General features: G+C 39.0%; 1 protein-coding gene across 8 annotated transcripts in view; it reads right to left on the minus strand.

The window, feature by feature from the left end:
* gphnb (gephyrin b) overlaps window positions 1-16714 on the minus strand; it is a 432935-nt gene that overhangs the window by 190536 nt on the left and 225685 nt on the right. The window lies entirely within an intron of this gene.

Here is a 16714-nt window from a genome sequence, read left to right on the forward strand (position 1 = left end):
CAGTACAGTGCCACATTATGCCAGGTCTTCAAATACCCACTGTCTGGAAATTTGGAGCTGAGGTGCATTGAGTGGTTAAGTATAAGTATCGTGGACTTGTTTCTATTTTTTCAACTGTAGTTGGGGGAAGTTGGTGGCGGTGTGGTAATATCAAGTAATCCCAAGGCCCAGACCAATGTGCTGGGGACATGAGTTCAAATCCCATCATGGCAGGTGGTAGAATTTAAATTCAATTAGTAAACCTGGGATATAAAGTTAGTCTCAGTAATGGTGACCATGAAACTATCATTGATTGTGGTCAAAACCCATTTAGTTCACTAATCTATTTAGGGAAGGAAATCTGCCAACATTCCCATGGCCTGGCCTGCATGTGACCCCAGATCCACAGCAATGTGGCTGGCTCTGAAATGGCCTAGCAAGCAAATCAGTTCAAGGGAATTAGGGACGGACAACAAATGTTGGCTTTGTTAGCAACACCCACATCCCAAGAAAGAATAAAGAAATTAGCAATTAGATGCAGAAATTTTATGAATAGAGATGTGCTTTAGTCTGAGATAAGTAGCCGATACAAATAGCCAACAGCGTTTTGCAAGAAACCAAGCTTCTGGTAGCTAAAACTATGCTAACTATGCTGACAGTAAATAAGGTCAGTAGTTTTTTTAAAAAAAGTTGAATGTTTGAAGTTGCACTATACATCACAATTTCTGTACGCTCTTTAGTAATTATCATTACAATACTGCAATTCCAAATTTAAAAATAAGGGTCCCAGTCATTGATCCCCAGGATAGGAGACACTTTGGGGATAAAAGAATTAATACCCAAATGGGATTGGTAGGACATTATCCCCGGATAACTCAATATATAAATTTTGTGAAGCTAGCACTCAGTTTGGATCATCCTGATTCAAACTGAACTATGTATCTTGTTAGGATGTAGCAAAGATAGAGTAAAAGACCCAACTCTGTGAAGGATTGAAATGTTAGCAGATGCTGTGAAAAAAATGACATGCCATTTGCTCTTTATTCATGTCCTTCTTTATTTTTCAGATCTGTGATCCTACACCCGACATTCATACATCCAAGCACAATGACTGCCTTACCCCCAAGAAACCGAAAAAAAAAACCTCCCAGAGAACAGCATGCAAAAAGGAAAAGCATTATTTGTTGTTCTGCTTGTCAGGATAAAGGAAAAAGAATGATAATATTTCTTGCTCATGAGTTTATACTATCAAGAACATTGGAATGAATGACAATGGCCTTCTCCTATAATTGATCCACTTTCTTTTTGGTAACGTGGGCATGTGGCCAGGAGGATCATGACTTCAGCAGCACCACAGCAGTCACTTGCATTTAATCATGGACCTAACACTTTTGTCATGAAGAGACAGCTGCTGCTGCTAAACCTCAACACTGGTTAAAGGATCTGCACAGAATACCAGTGCAATGTTTCATGCACCCCTCCGCCAGCCTGTTCTTGCTTAAGATCTGGTCCCATGTGTGTTAAAAATTAATTCCAGGGTTCATCAGCACTTTCTGAATAGCGGTTGAAGGATTTACCTATTAGGCAGTGATAAATCTCTGAATTTACCATTGAAACCTTAAAACCTTTCATTCTGAACTCGAGGCATCTGCCCTCATTACAGACTTATCCAGCTGAACGCGAGCATGCTTCCATCTTAAGATATAAATCAAAGCAGTCCACTTCAGCTCAAATGCATCTCTCTTTTCAAAAGTAGCCCTTTGTCCATTTTTCCATAACTGGGGCAGTGATGGATATGGGTTAAGTGCTTATTGAAGGTAATTACATATGGCGACATAAGATCTATGAAATATTTTTCATATTTCGCAAAGATGATGACTTGAGTCGGAATAGATTTCATGAAGGAAAAAGTGTGTTTCGTTGTGGGTTTGAAACATTTGAACCCAGATGAAGCTTTTCTGCCATGTACGAAGTTGAAAAACAAGAGGCTGTAGTTTCAAATTAAGGATGACAAAAGAAAAATCAGGTTAAGGACTTTTTCTTTTAAGCAGAATGGAGAAAAACGGGTGGGTGACAGAGCAACTATGGTGGGGAGTTGGGAATTGGATGGGTAGATGAGATGGAATGATAATCTACTCCTGAATTTGTTATCACCAGGACACTGCAGATCAATTTAGGTTCCAAATGAAAATGATTTATGTTAGATGCAATCACTTACCAAATGCATGCTATTAACATTACACATCAAGATACAATCTAGCTGTAACTATTAATTACTCATGACACCATTACTTATAGATTATCAGTCTGTCCACTTGCAGAGATGGAAAATTTCTCCTGTATCCATACATAAATTCAAGCATATTCTAAAGTGTTAAGGACATGAATAAAAGAAAGGAAAAATAGAATTCCTATTAATAATTCAGTTTGAAAAGACATGCTAAATGTATGCATGTTTCACATAACTTTTATCCATTATAAATTGTTCATAACAATTACTAATAGTTTCAAACAAAAAAAAACCCATTTTTAGCAAGGCAAAATATTTGGAAATACAGACTATTTCCGCTTTCATGTAAACATGCAAAGAAGCCTCTTGATTGTTCAATACTAACAGTGGCAAGTAGTACTGTAGCACCTGCTGAAATACAGCAATATGAGACAATTGTATTTTACAGCACTAAATGTTATAATTTTCAAAATGCTTAAAGTTCTAATTCTGAATTCACTTAAGTTTATAATTCAGTGATTTGGCCAGAAAACCTTTATAACATTTGTGAGGCAAACTGTCAAGTACTTCGGATTGAAAGCCAATAAATCTGGCAAAAAATATTACTGCTTTTGCAAACATGGGAACTCGTTTACAGTAGGTAACTGAAGCTGAAAAGAATAATTACGACAGTTATTCTTTCACTTCCGTTATTCCATACAACTAAAATTGTTCAATTATAGATATGCATTTGCTTGCTTTGGCATTGCTTCCAACTGTAGTAAGGAATTTACTGTCCATGCAATGTGCTTTGGAAAAAAAACATCTCAATGCAGAACATTCCAGTTCAAATCTATTTCCAGCAAGGATGGCATAGTAGAAATTTAAGGGATTGTATTTGGTTTATTTTTTGGTTTGCAGCTTTCAAGTTGGTTGGTTTTGAAGAAAATCCACAATCGTTCGAATTTTGCAGTCTGCAGCTAAGTGATGGTGCTCACTGTTGACCTCAACTGTCGACAAAGATCTACCAATCTCTGTGGTATGGGTTTCAGTTTTCCTCATGTTAATTTGAATGTGGCACCAAGTCAAGTTGATCTCTTGGCATCCTGCAGCAATGATGTCATCAAGCAGGATAAGCAGCCAATCATATTGAAGACTTCTCATAGACAGCAAACCAGGTAGCAAAATGCATGTTTCACTATTTAATAATTTTACAGAGGGTGAAATAAGATTGAGATGTGCATATTAGAAGCTGAAATAGCAAAAACAAACTTGAAAATTTATATTTTTATATTCATAATTTATTTTTATCATAATGGAAAAATCCGACTTTACACAAATATAAAATTAGTTTTTGGAGAAAAGAGGTTGTTCAGCTCTAGATTTGTACACAATTAGTACACAATTAAAAACCCAATTACACTCATTGACATTTAACACTTTGGGTGTTTTTAAACCACCCATATTATAGCATAAAAGAGGAAGTTTTCGTTAGTTCAGCGATTTCTAAAAATAATGACTGTCAGGACTTCAATAGTCCATCCTATGAAGGAGCACTTAATCACTGATAGCAACTTCTGGATTCCCATATTTAACTGCGCCATATGCGGACACCGAACATGCTTCACAGGGTAACGATGGCAAACACAGACTGTTTCTCCATCGTTATAACTCCAAAATCGAGATCTATAACTCCGCTTCACAACAAAAAAAATTATCCCATGAACCACATAAACGTTCATGGACATGAGAAGTAAAATGTTAGAAAAATTCTAGTCCTACATTTGCGAAGCGCCCCTTAAGGTTAACGATCGATCAATCGTTTTGCTTTAACATAGTACCCTAATTTGATTGGTACTAATCCTAGAAAGTAAGTAACTCATATTTAAATTGGTCTACAATTGTGCGATTCTGTGTGATATAGGTCACATCTAACATTTTCTCTTAGGTCATTTGCTACTCAGTCTAGTTGTTTAAGTCCAAGTGGTAGAACATAGAAGCTTCATGCACTAACCTTAACCATTTAGCGTGGTCCAGATAGGCATCAGCTGATGCTGATTCTATCAACATCCTGAGAGTTACCATTGACCAGAAACTGAACTAGGCTAGCCATATAAATATTGTGGCTACAAAAGCAGGTCAGAGACTAGGAATTCTGTGGCAAGTAACTTACCTCCTGACTCCCTAAAGCCTGTTCACCATCTATAAAGTGCAATCAGAGTGTGATGGAATGCTCTCCACTTGCCTGGATGAGTGCAGCTCCATCAACACTCGTGAAGCTTGACATCATCCAGGACAAAGCAGCCCACTTGATTGGCACCCTATCCACCACCTCCAACATCCATTCCCTTCACCACTAATGCAGAGTGGCAGCAGTGTATACCATCTACAAGATGCACTGCAGTATGTCACCAAGGTTTCTTGGGCAGTACCTGCCAAACTCACAACCTCTACCACCTAGAAGGACAAGGGCAGCAGATGCATGGGAACACCATCACCTGCAAGTTCCCTTCCAAGCACATGCCATTCTGGTTTGGAACTATATCACTGTTCCTTCACTGTCGCTGGGTCAAAATCCTGGAACTCCCTTCCCAGCAGCACTGTGGGGGTACCTATGCCACAGGGAGTGCAACGGTTCAAGAAGGCAGCTCATCACCACCCTCACAAAGGCAATTAGGGGTTGGGTAATAAAAATGATAGCATAGCCAGTGACTCCCAAAACCTGTGAAAGAATAAAAAAAACTTCCAACCCTTAGGAAACATAGGATCAATGAATTTATCCATAAATGATTATAAATGCCCCAGATCTGCAACAAAATGAATACCTCACAATCAGGAATACTAATGCATGTTGAGAGATTATTAAATGTCTAACTGAAGATGGCAGTTTTATTTGATCAGTCAGAGTTTGAAAAAATATTGGAAGTGAGTCAACATGCTGAAAGAGTTTCCAAAAGTACTGATAAGAGTAAATTCTAATCACAGTCATGGACCAATTCCTCACTGCACAGAAAAACAATTTCACCGTACATGCTCATATTCTAAACATCTCAGCTGGACTGTCATGTGTCAACATGTTTGGGTGGTGAGCAGGGCATGTTCACTTGGAAATGAAGGTATTACCCTCATTGTGAAATTAATGCCTTACATGATCCTGCTTCTAAAACACTGGGAACATTTAACAGAAGCAACAAAATACTTTCAGTACATTTATTCATACTGGAATATCAATAAAGGCACACATATCTTTGTGGACAGTCCATCAACAGGCACATATGAAACCTGGAACAGGACCATGCTTTCTATATAATTAATTAGAAGGACAGTTACTATACCGCTGTGTCAATCCATCCAAAAAGTAACATTTGGTTGGTCCAAATTTTATTTTACGCTTTTATTTTAATGAACCCATTTTTGCTTTCATCTGAAGTAATTTCCATTCTCCCTTTGAAATATAGTCTATGACTACTAATAAAATGATGCTTGCAGCAGCTATAATGAAGTTCTGGCTCATGCAACCAAAATCCACAGTTGGACAATTATCAAAAATATTATATAATCAACATGAATTTCCCGCGCACAGCTCATTCAACAAAGCATTAATTTTTTTTCTAAATATACGTCAAGTGTATCTGACATCATCACACATCCACCTGAAGTTTCTACTTGCCGTGTCTATACTCCCAACTGAAGGATTTGGGAAAGATTTTAGAAGCCATTTTTTCTGGAAAGTTGGGGGTCAATAAGAAGGCAACTTATCATGCAGAACAAATTTCAGGTGTAAAATAAAGAGTGGCCAAGGTATGGGATAGGCAGAAAATGGCCAATATCTCTTTTAAAATTAGGGGTCGATCTTTTAGGACAGAGATGAGGAGAAATCTTTTCTCTCAGAGGGTTGTGCAACTTTGGAATTCTTTGCCTCAGAAGACAGTGGAGGCGGGGTCATTGAATATTTTTAAGGCAGAGGTAGATAGATTCTTGTTAGGCTTGGGAATCAAAAGTTATTGGGGTTAGATGGGAATGTGGAAATTGAAACACAAGATCATCAGCCATGATCTTACTGAAAGGCGGAGCAGGCTCGAGGGGCTGAATGGTCTACTCTTGTTCCTATTTCTTATGTTCTTATGTATGGAATAGAAAGTAAGTGGCCAGTGTATGCAGTAAACTTCCAGGAAGTGTAGTAAAAAAACAACTGGATGCTAGAAACCTGAGTCTTTAGGATCTTTTGAGAAGATGAACTACAATGGATCGAATGGCCTTTCTGATCCACAATGATCTTGTCAGTCTGTAATTATTTTGAAAGGATAACTTAGGGAGCTTTCATAGCACCTTTTTGTGGCTACATTTAGCCAAAAACCTGAGATAAGATACATACCTGTCAGTTTTGGAACTGTTTCTAGATTTGTCTAAACTAGGGTGTCTATGTTAAAGAAGGCTCTACAAATCCTCCAATTGAGACTGCATAGAAAAGTGGTGGGGGGGGGGGGGAATGAAACTTTGACACACTGCTTGAATTTACTAAACTGCTATTTTGTATTTTCTTAGGAGAAAATGAATAGATCAATGAATACATAACCTAGCTCCACACAACCTATAGTATCTTATGCATGAGAATTTTGTCCAGTGAATAAGGTAGTGGTTTAAAATTATTTTCGAAATATTCCATTGTAGCATCCTCCACATCCACAAAATCAGGTGTTTCAGCTCACTCCAGGAAAGGTAGGGATGGAAAGCTTTGCACAAAACTTAATTTATTTGCTTTGTTTGTTGTATTAGGCGTTACAACTTGGCTAGTGTATTGTACAAAGTTTCTCACGCGGCTTCACAGATCCTATACAACAGTCCACCTCAATTGAAATAGACATTTAAGTCATTCAACATATTGGTCCAATGAAGGCTTTCAAAAGAGAAAGCTGTCTTCCTTCCATTCGTTCTTGGATTCACTGCTTTTAGTGTGATCCTTCTTCTTGTTTCCTGAGCCTAGTGGCACATGAGGGAATCCATTTCTTCCATACCCATTTCTTCCATTGGTTTACATCCAGTAGATCATGCTCCAGGTTGCTTCCATATCAAAACGTCTTTTTATGAGGGTTGGTCATTACCTGACTCTCAAATCCCTGCCAGGAGAACCAACTAGATCCGACTATGGATCAGTACTCACTACCAACAGACAGAGTCAACCGAGTATTCAGAGGCTGCGACTCTCATTATCTGCTGGTTCAAAATGGGGTGGAGCATTCCACTTTCATTGGATGCAATTACCCTTCTGGATGTCAATCTAGCATTCAGAGACTCTTATTTCCTGAGCCTAGCGGCACATGAGGGAATCCATTTCCAGGACTGTTGGAATATGATTCTGACCAATAACCTTGCAAGTCAGAGTTAGCAATACTAACACTGAGACATATCTCTGTAGAATACTAATCTGCTGCAGACAAAGGAATTCTTCGGTGGCCATTAGGATCCAGAACTGAATACTACACATCAACTGCCGTTTACAAAGTAAAATCGTGAATCTGTGAAAGCATACCATTCAGGAGGCGGGTGGTAAAATGAAGGAATGCTCTCAGAATTAATTATTGGGAACATAAGGCTGAAATAAGGTCTAGGAAGCAGGCCATGGCCTACAGTGACAGATGTATTATTAATAAATAAGAACTAGTTTGCTTGAGAGGCCAGCTTCAAAACTGGGAAGGAGAGTTCACCTCATCATTGTAGACATCAGAAATGCCCCAAATCACATGGTGTTGAGAAAGGGAGAAACAAACAAAAAATATCCACTTGTAAGGAGGATCATAACCACCCGCAAGAAACAAAATAGTCAGATAAAAACATAATATATTCTTAGTTTGTAATGAGTCACCTTGGCTTTCTATAAGTTTATTTGTTGAGAAATAACAGTTCCTATTCGCAAATGACCAAAGAAAGATTGTCAATCTTCAAATGTACCTTACTTTATTTTTCCATGCCAAAAAATGATTTAATATTTGTTAATGAAATAAAACAAAACCTTCAATTTTCCTCCACAAAGGAGAAATTCCAGGTAAAGTGCAGTGTGGCGATTGAAGTAGCTTTCATCATCCTGCTTTTATTTTGCAGTGCAAATTGCTATAACTATTTAATTTGAAAAATCACAGCAAGTTGTGCTTCCAAGATCGATATCTCATTAACAGCAAAAGTAGGAAAACTATTCTTGTTTCATCATCACAACCAAATACCATGTAATATTAAGAGGCCTTGAACAAAAATTCTGCAACGATTTTGGTATTTTTATTTATCGAAGCTCAAAATTACGAGTCAAGGTAAAAGCAGTGAGTGATAATCCTGTACATTTCTAAATAGTGCACCAGTAAAGAGAGCTGTAATTTGTAAGAGGACAGGCAGTTAATTATTGGCTTCCACTGAGCGCAGTTGGCTTGCTTACCATGAGGAATCTGAATACAAATAAAGAAGCTGTGGCCTTTAAGTGAACTTTAGAAAGCGCTGCTGTAAATAAAATGTGTTTCCATAAATTACTGAACCATTCAGCTTGTAATCCATTTATTTTGTAACCATTGTAAGATCCTGATGCTTTGTAATTCTGCATTCACTGGGACATAAAATAATTAGCCTATCAATTTTGGAGATCACAAACAGTCACAGGATAAGAGTATTAGAAACGTTTGATTTAAAAAAGATGTATAAAATTCAAATCTATTTTCTCCCGTAGTAACTTGGGTAAAATGTAAACAAATCCCGTGATTGCAAGGTATTGCATCAGGGAAATTAATCCAAGAACACAGCATATGAGATCGCAGACAATAATCACCTTGGCATTTTGAACTTCATTTCAGTAACATTTATGTCACAGTTTCCATTGATGACACATCTTTGGTGCCAAAAAATCAACTGGCAGCCGAGCTGGCTTGAAGCACCCACAAATTTTGCGGTTGGAGAATGCTTGAGTGTGACACAAGTCTTACATGGCTCCAATTTATCTTTTCTATCTTGCCAAGTTTCTAAGCGCATGGCAATCAGCTGCTTGGAGCCTCACTGAACAGAGAAAGAGATTATACAGCATGCCGGTCAGTGGGGAGTTAGGAGCACTAGAGCTTGGCAGCTCATGTGACATACAGATAGATCAGCTGCTCAGGAGGTGTGGAATTGGGAGAGGTCCCTGAGGAACAGGCAGCAATTGGAGATCACGACAGAAAAAGAATATAGTTCAGACAGCACACAGCAATAGAGAGACCCATCGGGAGTAATCAGAATCAAACAGAGAACAAGAAACATTACAACACGGGGAAAGAATAGCAGACAGCAAAATGCTGAGAAAAAGGGAGAGTAAGAAAAACAATCAGAGAGAGAGAGACAGAAGATGAAACAGGCAGAAGAGTAATGAAGGTATGCACGAGAAAAAGGCAAAGGAATGGTTGAAATATGAAAGCAAAGGCTAAAAATTTGTCTTTGATTAAGCAAACGTCATTTCAAATTTAACTTGTTAAAGCTTGTGAGAATAGGAGCTTGAACCCAGGGAGAGGACAGAGATAGAGGGAAAAAGGAAGAAGTGGAAAAATAAGGAGAGAGGAATTTTACTACTGAAGCCTTTAAAATTGAAATCGAGATACAGCTGTATTCAGACCTTGCTAAGATTGATGATGAGGTAAGTAGATTTAATTGGAAACTTATGTATCATGGAACATAAATAAATTGAGTAGGGAAATGCAGCAGAGTGCACCATTTTATATGTGATAGTGAACCTTTGGTCACGCCTATGGTAACAGGTTCCTTTAATCCTTGAATATTAAAGTCCAGACAATCCAGAACAGCACTTGCAGTGGGCCCACAAATATCCTCGGTGATCTTTCCTGTGCAGTTTAAGATGATCAACTGCAGATGGAAATCTATAATTGTCAACAAAGTAGCACCATGTACAATTAGGGGCTAAATGGAAAACTTCAGGGTGGGCACCGCACCTTTCTGCTTTCATGTACCTTCCTGCACATGGGCCAAGAGGAGCATCCAGAAGAGGCTTGGAACCCATTTAGCAGGGGTCTTTAAAAAAAATGGTCCCGCAAAAAGACTGCCCTGAAGTAATGCAACTTTTTCTTGGAAAACAACAGATTTTAATATTTTGCACAAAGAATAAAAGTAAAGTGTTAATTTTTTTTTAATACAGTGTTTCTTTCCTTTGGCAGCAAAAAAACAAATTTGTTACATGGAATTTCATAAAGGGCAAAAGTAATTCTGAACTTTGGAACCGTGGCATTATGACACAGGCTGCCTGTAGCCTGAAAGGTGAAATTTCGGCCTTGCTAATTTTAACAAAAATATGTACGCAAATGTCAAACAACTTCACAGATTTATCCACAACCCTGCTTTCCTGGGGGGGGTGGTGGGGGGTGGTAGTAGCATAGACAGGACCTTTTAGTTTGTGAGCAGTGTTGGAGCAGTTGTGGGAAACTGATCAAATTTGTTTTAAAAAATGCTATAGAAACAATTTTCTTTCAATATGTCGAATCAGAAATAACACTATGGGTTTAGGCTCTTCACCAGAATTTATTTAAGATTTACTTTTAGATCAGATTTATTCTGACGTTGAAGGAGCAAATGGCACGTTTGCAAATATGCTGCCACCTACTTGATGTAAAGTTACGTTCAAGTATCTAGACCAAACAAACCTTGCTACTTGGGAGGATCCAGAATGCTTCCCTCTGAAGTGCGTGGACCCTAGAAGGCAAGTCTTGAATCAGAATTTCCTGTAACAGGGCATTGAACACCAAGTCTTGCCTCCAATCCTCGCAACTCAAAAGAGTTTTGCCCACAGTTATTTTTGGCTCACGCTTTAACCATGGCAGCGAGGGAAACAGGTAAACCAATGGTATACCTCCTTACCCAGTGAGATTGAAGGATTGGGAAATAAAGACGGGGGGGAGGGTGAACTGGATTGGACAAATTCAATATCAGATCGGATACAGAAAGAGAAATAAAAGGAGGGAAAGAAAGATTGGATTAAGAGAGAGGAAAAGAGAGTAAGGAAGGAAAAATAAGAAAAACCACATTAATTTGAAGAAAATCTCTCCGAAAAATTTAAAACCTGAAGGAATGACGCTCCATACTCGAAATGGTTAATTTTCAGTGCAGGAGACACTTATTGGCTATTAACAATTATTATGCTATTAAAAGGATGCTTAATGACAAGATTTAACTTTTTGTGACAAATTTAATGGGCAATTAATGGACAGGTGGCCACAAGGCCAGGTAACAACAGCTGATATAGAGGCTGGGAATTCTGCAGTGAACAGTGAACAACTCACTTCCTGACTCATCAAAGCCTGTCCACCATCTACAAGGCACATGTCAGGAGTGTGATGAAACACTCTCCACTTGCCTGGATGAGTGCAGCTCCAACAACCTCAAGAAGCTTGACTCCATCCAGGGCAAAGCACGTTAACTCCCTCCACCACTGGCACACAGCGTCAGCGGCGTGTACCAACTACAAGATCCACTGCAGCAACTCACCAAGGCTCCTTCGACAGCAACTTCCAAACTGTGAACACTCCAATCTATAAGGACAAGGACAGCAGATGCATGGAAACACCACCACCTGGAAGTTCCCCTCCAAGTCACTTGCCATCCTGACTTGGAAATATATCGCCACCGTTCCTTCACTGTCGCTGGGTCAAAATCTTGGCTACTCCCACCCTAACGGCACTGTGCGTGTACCTACACCACATGGGCTGCAGCAGTTCAAGAAGGAGGCTCAGCACCACCTTAAGGGCAATTAGAGATGGCAGTAAATGCTGGCCTAGCTAGCGATGCACACATCCTGTACATGAATAAGTTAAAAACAAGATAAAGCAATTTCCTAAAGAAAGGGGTGATGCAATTTTAGCAAAGGTAAAGATAAAGCAACTCAAACCACAACATTTTGATATTCACATTCACACTTACAGCTGCGCCTCACCTGAAGTTATATAAATCACCTATAAATAATGGCGAATGCCATTAGCCTTGCTGCTATTTTGCCACCAAATTCTGGACTAATATAACTTTGTACCTTTCCGTCAACTCACCTCAAACTGCTATGAGCTGCCATTATCTGTCTCTCTGTATGTCAACCTTAGCTGCAACCGTCCCTGACCCAATCCCAAAGAATGGCTGACTAAATGTGTCAGGATAGTTTCCCACAAACTTCGAAATCTGGCCAAATCCCATAGGGAATGCCATACAATTCCAGATAAGTAGTGATTGTCCACCAAACCACCCCTTCCGCCCCCTCCAATCCCACACCCCCATCTAGACAGGCTTAAGTTATCACTGGCTAGAGTATGCAAGTACGTTTTTTGGATCAGCAGTGTGCAAACTGACTTTCAATTAGGAGCTAATGAGGTATATCCTTAAAATTGGAAGAAGGAATCAGGCTCTAAAGGTCTTAATTGGCATGTCAGAAAATATTTATAGGAGTCAGCTAATACATGCCCTTAATATCATCAGCCTGCCTAAATGTTAAGGCTGAATGATTGAGATAGTCACATGTGCCCTATCTCGATCTCCTTAAGTCCTTAAAAGAGACAAAAGACATTCATTTATGTAATGCCTTATCACAGAAATACCTCAAAATGCTTCACATAATTAATTTTATTTTGAAATGATTGCTGCTTTGAGTAACATTCTACACCCTCAATTTCTTGTTTCAATTTGTGCGCACACTAGATATTTATTTTTGTACCCAATATAAGGATCACTTGCCCAGGCATTCCCATAGTTTGTATAAACTGAAATGTGACTATGGCCTTATGCAGAAAGTTATGTGAGATATAGTGTGCTCAGAGTGAAAAATGACTGCTGATAAATTCACTAGAAATTAATATGGTACCTTCCAACTAACCTGCAAAAGTCTCTGATAGACCGTGTACCTCAGGCTGAAAACAATGAATTGGGTTTATCATGTAAAGTTCAACAAAAGCAAGGCACAACAGTTTTCACAAGATTATAATCTTAAGAAATCTCCTGGCGTCTCTTCTAAAATAGGTCATTAAGATTGAGCAGTTCTCTGTAGCAATTTAAGTAAACTGCTTCCTCGCTGAAATGCTACGACATGAGAAAGACAAACTTAAGGAGTCCTCCACTTGCCTCATCTTGTTTCGCAATAAGACAAAAAAAAACCTGTGCGCAACCACGGTTACAGAGAGTTACCTACAATGAGACTTCCAATGGTACCAGAGCGGTGTCCTTTACATTTCCAGCCCTTCATTCATTTCAAGAACTACTCTGGACTGTTCAGCTTATAATTAAACCCCATCCCCTGTGGATAGGCCAGTGCATCTGATGGCCTTTCAAAGGCTTTGTACAACAATATATGTAGCTTGCAAATTTGGGAACATTAGAACACACAGGGGAGGATTTCTACGAGATTGGCCTGAATTTCTGCCTTAATTTCAGGGAACGATCAGCAAAAACACTGGAGAAATTTAGTAAATATTCATTTTTGCTGCTGCTCCAGAGTTTCACTAATCGTATGCTGAAAACATAACCATAGATTGGGAGAACCCCAGGGAAGTTCCAGGAAAGAGACTTTCATGATTTGAAACTAGGCGCATCTCCAATCCATTACACTTCATATAAGCAGCTATAAAGTGAGCAACCAGTTAATCTATTTTAGTTGCCCATTGATGTAATGCTATTTCTAGCATTTAGATTGATAATAATTCTATTCAACCATTAATCTAGGTGTTTATGGGTATCCAATTAAGGTTTCAGACTTGAAAAGCTGAAATTCAAACAAGAACTGTTTCTTCCCTCCAAAATTCTGGACAACTAGCTTAAGTGAATTATTCTCTCTGCCAAATCCTCCAAGATGCAATTGAGCTTCTTTGGTATTCATCAAAAGTCTCATAAATTTGAAGGTATTTCTATCTCTGCAGGATGAAGGCCAACACAAACGCGCTAGTTTGAGGTTAAAACACCAGACCAAAATCACCTTTGCTTTCAAAGTACCACGAATACATCTTTTATATGTCACTCCCACATGTATTTTGCAGAGTAGAGCTCAAAGGATATTTTATATCACTTGATATAAGGGATATATGGAAACATGCACAAAAATTATTTGGAAACCATTGAAGTTTACTGAAAAGGTTAATGTTGAGTAAACAAGATCAATTATGACTGTGCAAACGTCACACGATATTTTAACCGTCACTCTTGCTATTTTTGGGCAGCATTAACACAGCATTTTAAAGGTCAACCATCTCGTATATTTTACTTTGCACCCAGTAGAACATATTCAATACCTGATCCAAACATTATCTGCAGTTACACAGGCATAAATTACAGCAATGTTACCCACTTCACGAAAATTCAATAACTACTCTACTGTTAAAAAATATTGAGGAAAAAAAATTACAAGGCAGCAAAATGTCAAAAAATACTGCCAGGATTAATATTTTAACAGAGTGGCTTCTCACAGAGGAGAGGTGAACCAGACGACATCGCAAGCACAATGATATTTATAAGCATAATTTAATTTTTTTTGATGATGCAAGCGTGCTGATACAAGTCATTTCTCAAAATCTGTTTAGAATATGCAAGCAGGAGTACACGTTTCCAACCATGTAGCTGTAAGCTTGTCTTACATAGTTGCTGATCACAGCAACTCAAAACTCATTTGGGAGTCTCAACATGACACCTTATGCATTAAAGGGTTGCAACCTTTTTTCCCATCTTTGGGGAGGGGCTGTGTGCAGGAGAGAGTAAGGAAAAATACTTAACGTCAGGCCAGCACTGCTTAAATTGCGCCAACAGGGGTGAGATGACAGAACATGAATGAATGAATGGCCTGAAAGAATCAGTGGCTCCTTTCTCCCTGCCAGAGTGATGTGGCGCAACCGCAAATATCTTCCAAAAGAAGAATAATGGAAGAATATGAGTGAAAAAAGAATGTATTTAGGATAAGGTGAAAAGGAAAAAGAACCTCTTTTGTATGCTTTAAAAATACAGAGTACACCAGTTATTTTCTTTCCATACTACTTTTTCTATTATTCTGCTGAAATCACAGATTTTCAATTGTTCCCAATGATTAAAAACAATCTCTATTTAACACACTTCTACTCTATTTAATTTTTAAAAAATTCATTCACGGGATGTGGGCATCGCTGGCTGGGCCAGCATTTATTGCCCATTCCTAGTTGCCCTTGAGAAGTTGGTGGTGAACTGCCTTCTTGAATCTTTACACTTTGCTGCAGTTTGATCTACAGATTTTGCTCTACAAAGCTCAACTTTGCTCTACAGATCTTAATTTGTTATATGCGTATCACGTTATAAATTCAGGGATGGCATAGGTATTTTCCTCATTTGTGGAATCAATCACCACCACCCCCCTCTCCCCTACTAAGTGAACCCTAAGATCATCGAGGATCATCAAGCATATCTCTCCATTTTGAAAGGCCATTCTGCTAAGTCCCAGAATAGACTCACTCCAGATGAAGTCTGACAAGGCTCTGTACAACTGAAACATCATTTCTTCTCCTTTTGTGCTGTATTCTTTTACTCCTTCATGACTCCTCACCATTAAAAAAAATTCTGATTTGTTTTCCATGGATCAACAATAACAACTGATATTTATTTTTTTAAATTCATTCATGGGATGTGGGCATCACTGGCTGGGCCAGCATTTATTACCCATCCCTAGTTGCCCTTGAGAAGGTGGTGGTGAGCTGCCTTCTTGAACCGCTGCAGTCCATGTGGTGTAGGTACACCCACAGTGCTGTTAGGGAGGGAGTTCCAGGATTTTGACCCAGCGACAGTGAAGGAACAACGATATATTTCCAAGTCAGGATGGTGAGTGACTTGCCTTTAATGTAATGAAACGTCTCCAGCACTTCACAGGAGCACATATGACACCAAGCCACATAAGGAGATATTAGGTTAGATGACCAAAAGCTTGGTCAAAGAGGTGGGTTTTAAGAAGTGTCTTAATGGAGGAAAATGAGTTAGAGAGGCAGAGAGATGTAGGGAAGGAATTCCAGAACTTGGGACTGAGGAAACTGAAGACACGGTCACCAATGGTAGGGAAAATAAAATTGAAAAGTCATACGAGGCCAGAACTGGAGGAGCACAGATATCTCAGAGGGATGTGGGCTGGAAGAGGCTACAGAATAGAAATGGATGAGACATTGGAAGATATTTGAAAACAAGGATGAGAATTTTAAAAACAAGTTGTTGCTTGCCCAGCAGCTGATGTATGTCAGAGGGCATAGGGTAATAGGGGAACAGGCCTTGCTCTGTGGGTTGAGACGTGGGCAGAAGGGTTTTGGATTACCTTAAGTGGATGACCTTGCCCTTATATTGAGCACCTTTTGCCATAGGTTCACCAGACACTTAGTTTATGGCCCTTTGTAACATTGTACAATTTAATGTGCCTCCTGATCTAGCACTATCTGCAAACTTTGCAATTCTTTCAGCCATGCCATGTATAGACGTAGTGAAAAACTGAGACCTCTGCATTGGTCTGTGCCAGGCACATTCTTCTGAGCACTTGGGGCC

The sequence above is a fragment of the Carcharodon carcharias genome, chromosome 20 (assembly GCF_017639515.1).
Source record: "Carcharodon carcharias isolate sCarCar2 chromosome 20, sCarCar2.pri, whole genome shotgun sequence".
Lineage (NCBI taxonomy): Eukaryota > Metazoa > Chordata > Chondrichthyes > Lamniformes > Lamnidae > Carcharodon > Carcharodon carcharias.